Here is a 7,061-nt window from a genome sequence, read left to right as displayed (position 1 = left end):
AATAAAAGTCTCTGCACTTTTATATACTTGGTCTTTATCCAGTAAACCTAGACATTTAAGACATGATATCAAAACTGAAACAGTGTTTTGTCAGTGTAGTGCTTTTAAGTCAATTACCAACAATGAGAAATGTTCAGATATCTTACTCAACCCTTATTAGAAATCATATGCAACTAAACTGCAGCAGAGAATATCTTTTGAAGAAAAAGTAATTGTTACCAGATTCTTTCAGTCTTTTATGCTTAGACTCTCACTGTATTTGGTAAAGGTTAGGGAAAGTTCCTCAATGCACCTTATGGTGCCCCCTGGTGACATTGTCACTGAAGAACATTGGCTTTTTCAGGTCTTAACATCACACAGTCTCACCTGGGTGTCCAGGCCCCAACTTGTGACCAGTTAGAGCATTATGCCAGGCATCACCCCTCTTCAACCAGAGCCAACGGGAAGGGACTTCCAAGATGTTCCTCGGGGCTCTTCTTCCTTTCAGCCCACATATTCCCAAGAGTCCAAGGACCTGTTGCAGAGACTGGCCTGTGAAGCCTCTGCAGCTCTCCTTAGCCGATTCACACTGGGTCTTCCACCCATTCCACTGACAATCAGCCACCAGATCTTGCTGCTCCTCATCTGCTCTTCCCAAGGACAGTAAGCTGTAACATCAGGACCATGTCTGGTGTGGCAGCTGCAATTGTTTGTCATAACCTCAGTTGTCTCTCTAGGATGAAGAACTGACATTGAATGACAGCTGAAGAGTCCACCAGGACCCAGCTCAGCAAGTTGGAAAGGTTCAGGGGGATATCAAAAACCAACTAGACCATGAACTTTAATCTGGTTTTGCCTTCCCGAGTTCTGCCAAGGTGATCTTTGGGCCTGTTGTATGCTCCCACTTGATCCAGAACGCCATCCCTATTCTGCTGTAGCAAGCTTCCTCCATCATTGTGTGATCCTCCTCCTGGATTAGTTTTGACCTCTCCTTTACTCAGACTTTACCATAGCAAGGTCTCAATTGTCTCCTGGCTCTGGCGTAGTGCCCCAGCTCGGCCACTACTAGTTGCCACAGTGCCCATCAGGATGATTGCCTCAGTCTGCTACACTGCCCCCTGCATGGACCATTGTCATGCTGTTCTGGCCTCCCCCACAGAGGAGGCCAGGTTGCTTGGCATTGCTTTGAGGTTCTGGGCACTGTGGGGTATCCCCGGGCCTTGCCATGCCCTCACCTCACCAAATGCTGTATGAGGTACTGGCCTCAAGCCACACCCGTAATTCAGCCTCTGGTCCCTGCTTAGTTTTAAGTAGGACTGTGTGCTCTGTTTTATAAGTCAGTGATAACAATGACGGTTTTGGCAAAAGTCTAGGCTGTTTTAAAGCCTCTTAGGGAACCAGGATAAACAGAGGATGAAGACCAGGATCGATTTCCTTTAAACAGAATACTAAATGTTTCTACCAACTGTGTGAAAGATATGCAGCTGTACAGTGCATTACACAAAACATTAAAATCATTAAGACAAATGTGATCATTCTGAGTGTGCAGACTTCACACAGTGCAGGCCTGTCATATATCCCCAGGTCATTTCGTTTCCTGAAGACTTTGAATTAGCATACTTCTCTGCTTAGGTCATCCTTGATCTTACTCTTTTGTCAGTAATGACCATCTGCATCTAACAAGAGCTTTTCTGCTCTATTCTGTTTACCAGGGCACCACAGACTGCAAGCTGCCTCCTCTCACTCCACCTGCCCTATAGTGTATCATTCTGTTTAGAAGAATTAGCAATAATGGAATACACTGATGGGATACAGAGTGCTGGGGACTGAAATTACTCTTTATGAGTGTCAGCTCTATTATCTAATGTCAGTGATACTCTAGAGCAAGTTGGGGGTGGTTTTACTGGAAAAGGCCTCTTTTACAAGGTGGATAAATGGTACCATGCTGGGTATTGGGGTTTGTGTTAAATGTATCAGTGCATAATATGGCACAGTTTGCATAAATGTATTATGTACTAGGTTCAATACATATTAAACTAGTACTTTTTTATACAACAATTAATGATACTTGCTAATGTGTTTAACTTGCAAATATGAGTACATGACATCAGCTGTTCAGAAGGCACCAACGGTCAACCTCTCTCTCACAAACTGTCACGTGACTATAACAACCTAAATGACTGGTGTGTGTCATACCCTGCCCTGGCCATTAGGGTGGTGTTTCGTAAATGTGCAATTCAAAGCAACTCAGTTAAAGATTTGCTCTTGGCTACACTCGGCGTCCCCCTACAGATGGGAGACAGTCTTCAAGTGTCTACAACCAAGTCCAATTTCTTTCATATGAGCTTTACTTTAGGGGTTTAGAGTTAATAGCTCAGCAAATTTTGGATGGGTTGTATAGACATTCATGCCATCCTCAGGACTCATTTCTAATATCACCAACATCCACATGAATCCTCTTAAAGCTTTTGCCAAGGTTTACTCAGGCCTGCAGAACCATTGTCACGTGGAGAGGATCTGGCGACACTTTTGCAAATGAACACCCAGAGTCGTGAAAACAACATCACTTCAAAGCTCAGCATTAGTCGGAGCTGACAATATCCAGGCTTCTGGAAAAGTTACAGACACATAGTGATGTTATTCTGCAGTGCCGCGGCCAGTCGAAACTTTGCAGTGCTTTAATGTTGACGCTTTGTCTGTGTGAGCCCGGCCTTTGTAGAGCATGAAGTGAATAAGCAAGCAGACAACGAGCCCCTAACCTGCTGATAGGATAACCATATAAGGCAGCAGTGTGAAGGAACACACTGCAGGGGAAAGCTCTACAAGTCAACCAAACACACACACACACCACAGACTTTTCCTAGAAAGCTGATGGCAGTACTCAGATGAGCGGTTTTAAATCCGGCCAACCAAACTGTACAGCACTTTGTGTCGGCTAAAGGATCCCTTAAGAGTCACAAGTAGTAAATCAATCGTACATAAGTGCCACGGAGTAGGCTACGAAAACACAGAGTATTAGACAGTCCCATGAAGCATGTCTTACTCTACAATGCAAGACGTCACTGCAATGTTCCAAAGACATCTGGCATTTAAGATGCTGAACTTGACAAACATCTGTAGAACAGACACAAGATGCATCAGTAGTGACATAGAGGCCTGTCACTCAATACAGCTTTTTTTGTTTGTATTCAAGTATCTGTGGGGGGGGACAAATAATACATGTGTCCAGAAAACTGAAGACTGGGCTGGATGAATGTGGAAATATGTCTGGTGAATACAGAAATGCTGTGATTATTTTTTTTATATCACAGATTTCCTAAAACTTCAGCAAATTATTATTATAATTTTAAATATACTACAACTTTAACGTTTAATGTTATTATTAGCACTATTATTTTAGCAGAGCTGCTCTGATACAGGATCTCAGATCTTGGCGAGTGCCATGATGGCTAAAGCCGTGAAAATAAGAAGTTGCAATAAAACAGAATTATCCAAAGGTTCTTCTACAATGAAGGAGGACGTCACCGCTAGCTGCAGTTGTTTCATTTGACGATAAACACATGCCGAAATAATGCTGCCTTGTGCTATGATTTGTATTCATATCAAGCCCTTTTTGTATCTAGGGTTCAAACCCAGACAGGGGTAGAACCCTATTGTTTTGGTTCCAATTGATCATTAATCTTCTTCAGCTATGAGATCTCAGAATTCCTACGAGCTGCAATAAGCCAAAACTACGAAACTTGGCGCAATAACTGGAAATGATGTGTGTTAGCTTGTGAAACAAATTATCCAAATCCGCCACATTGTGGCGCTGTAATTAATGCAAATGTGGAAACGGCAACACCCCTCAAACAGGAATCCGGTGACAACATTTGGCTGAAAAACTGTAATTTTTGTAACTTTTGAAATTTTGACTTTATCAACACCACATTTGGTATGCGGCCTTAATATATTGAAAAAAAATATGTCATATGTATTCTGTAATAAATAAGCAAGATTGGTAGAAAAACATGGCTCCTACTAGCCAAAATGTCTTCGCAAAGGGCGAAGCATTGTGTTACCAACCTAAAAGGGGGTGCCAAAAACACCACAAACGTGTATTTCAATAACCACTGAACAGGGGGGAAAGTATCGCGGCGCCATCTTCATTCGTGACAGATATCATGATCAAACTCATTGGCGACACATCAGGCCATCTTTGCACAAACACACCGAGGTTGGTTTGTATCTGATGGGACCGGACATGTTCGTCTGCTGTTGCAGAACCATTCACCCCAAGGTTGGACGTGTTGTTCATTCTGAGATGCTTCTCTGCTCACCACAGTTATAAATAGTGGTTACCCGAGCTCCAACACATCCGATCATTCTCCGCTGACCTCTCTCATCAGCAAGTGGCAAATGAAACAGATTAACAATTTCAAAGGCACATTTAAGATTAAGCAAAGAGTTGAAAAGAAAAAAAAACAACAACAACACACTGACATATAAAGGTCAATATGAAAGCCAGAGGGTTAATAGACAGAGGTACCACGGCTGTCATCTAGTCTGGGCTGTGACTCTGACCCTGAAGACTAACTACTCTTTTCTGCAGACTTACGTAAAGACACTGAAACACATGGAACTATTTTGGCCTGATGGTACAGGTCAGTTACATCAGAGTCCGCACAGAGCCTCCGACTCATTCTTTTATAATATTGTCTGTGTCACACACAGTTAAAAGCAGCAACGCGTGCCGCCGCATCATAAAGCAAACCGTCTGAATGTCAAAACACTTCTTCTTGCACAGCAATGTGTTTTGGGGCAGGAAGCCGGCTTTCCAGGACTAAAATGAGAAGTCAAGGTTGCAACCTTTTTGTACAGTGACCAAGACATGCATTAGAGGTTGATTTCATTATGTAACTGACATGATGGCTCGCTGATACTGATGGAAAATGTGTTCCTGGCCTAGGGATAGACAGGCGGGCAGATAAATCTCAGCTGAGAAAGATTTTCAAGCCTTTTCAAGTCGAAATCTGGAACACCTTCGCGTGAAAATAAATTTGACTGCTCACTAATACTCAACAGCTATTGATAACTTTCACTTTTGCAAATGAAAGCCATCTTGTTTTTCCTTTCCTACAGAAAGTCGCCTGTGATACTGTGTCATTCTGTTCAGAAACAAACAGGAGAAACTGCGCAGTTTGTGTGAGCAGTATGAGAGCTCGCAGGCACAGAGTCACAAATCCATACTGAATAATTCTGTGAAAGGCCGGATTACACTCAGAGACAACGTGTTCATGTTTGTGTGGTTGAGCTAAAGGAAAAATGGTGGTTAACGTTAACTTAAAGCCCCAGTGTGTAATTACTTTTCTGGCAGCATTCGGTGGTAAAGTTACAAACCGCAACCAACTGAGCACCTGACAGGGGGACACTTTATGACGGCGCACCGCTAATTCCATTTCCGGGTTTCAGGCAGCGCTGGACCGTTTTGTGCAACAACCGTATTCAACAGGACGTAGCAAACATGGCGACTTGCACGGAGGTCGGGTCCACCTAGTGGAACTATACTCATTCAAAGTTGACGAAAAACCATTGGTTCTTTGTTGCAGGTGATTATACATACGTGAACGCATAGTTATGGACAATATATTCAATTTCTGTCAATAAGTTCTTCTAAATATCACACACTGGAGCTTTGAGTCTTCTCACATCGACTGTTTAGTTCAATTAAAAAACTGTGCATTTAGTGCAATGCGGTTTGTCTGAGCTGTCAATCAAACTGTGGTGGGGCCCATTTGCACACGGACCAACCCGAGCTGTGACAGCACTGTACGTAGGCGTGGCTCAGGCCGGTGAACGGGGGTCCACTAACCAGAGGTTGATCCCCGGCTCCTTCAGTCTGTGTACCAAAGGGTAAGGGCAAAACACTTAACGCTAAATAAAATACAAAAAGCGTTGCATTTAAAAGTGCTGTATGAATCGGTGAATGTGACTTTGGGCGGATGATGAGACAGAAAACGGTCCTATATACAGTCCATTTGGTTTTAGCATGACTTTCAAAATTGAAACCACTAATAAATCCATATTCTCTCACCAGTTCGAGATTCTATCTAATAAGTCATCTGTATAGAAATGTACAATATTTTTCTAAGAAAAATCAGTTGGTAACCATGGCGACTTTTATGAACATCAGCATCTCTGTGAGAGATTTTACCCTGATCAATCAGACAGTGAAAAGCAGTGAGAACCAATACGGTCGCTTGTACGGTCGCTTCATTTGAAAGAATGAGGAACCAAATGGTTTCTACCTATTTGTCATTATTCATGTGCAAGTTCTGTCTGTCGGTCTGTTGGTTCATTGATAAAACCAGACCAGGACTTAAATGCAAATAATTATTTTCCAAAAATAAATGGAAAAAAAGTACATCTGGTGCTGGTGCTGGAAGTAAAATGAAGGGAAAGGAAACGTTAATGAAAATCCTCCTCATGTCTGCTGCAGCTGTCAGTTCTCTGATACTTGAGTGTGCCACCACCGTTTTATTAAATCAAATGACTAATTTCTTATACTGCATTTGAATTCTCTGTTCACTCTTTGATTTCTTTCTAATCTTTTTTTTTGTTTTGTCTTGCTTTTACAATTTGTCATGGTGCCAGTTATAACTTTTGCAAAGCACCTTGAATAGCCTTGCTGTTGAAATGCTGCCATACAAATAAACTTTGCCACATTGCATTTGCTTGTACTCTTCATGTAGTGTTATGTGGCAGCAGAGTGTCTGAATGATAAAAACAGCAGTGTCTGGTTCTTGGTCTGTAGCAGCATTACATAGAGAGCAGCAGGGCAGGGTAGAAGGCATTGGTTCATTTGTACAAGCCCTCTGGACGGCCCACTCACATGTTTACCTCCTCTTCCCTCCGCAACACTGAGGGACGTCACGTGATTTGGAGGAATTTACACTGGAATGAAGGCTGGATGTTCTGCGTCTGGCCAACACCAGGCTTCTTCCAAAACCAGAGAACAGAATGCATTCCGAGGCCGTAGTGGAAAGAATCGAAACATCAAGCGAAGTGCGGAGACGCTCATTAGAGATGAATGGAAACTGACA

This window comes from Scophthalmus maximus, chromosome 11, assembly GCF_022379125.1.
Source record: "Scophthalmus maximus strain ysfricsl-2021 chromosome 11, ASM2237912v1, whole genome shotgun sequence".
Taxonomy (NCBI): Eukaryota; Metazoa; Chordata; class Actinopteri; order Pleuronectiformes; family Scophthalmidae; genus Scophthalmus; species Scophthalmus maximus.
This window is presented reverse-complemented; position numbering follows the sequence as displayed.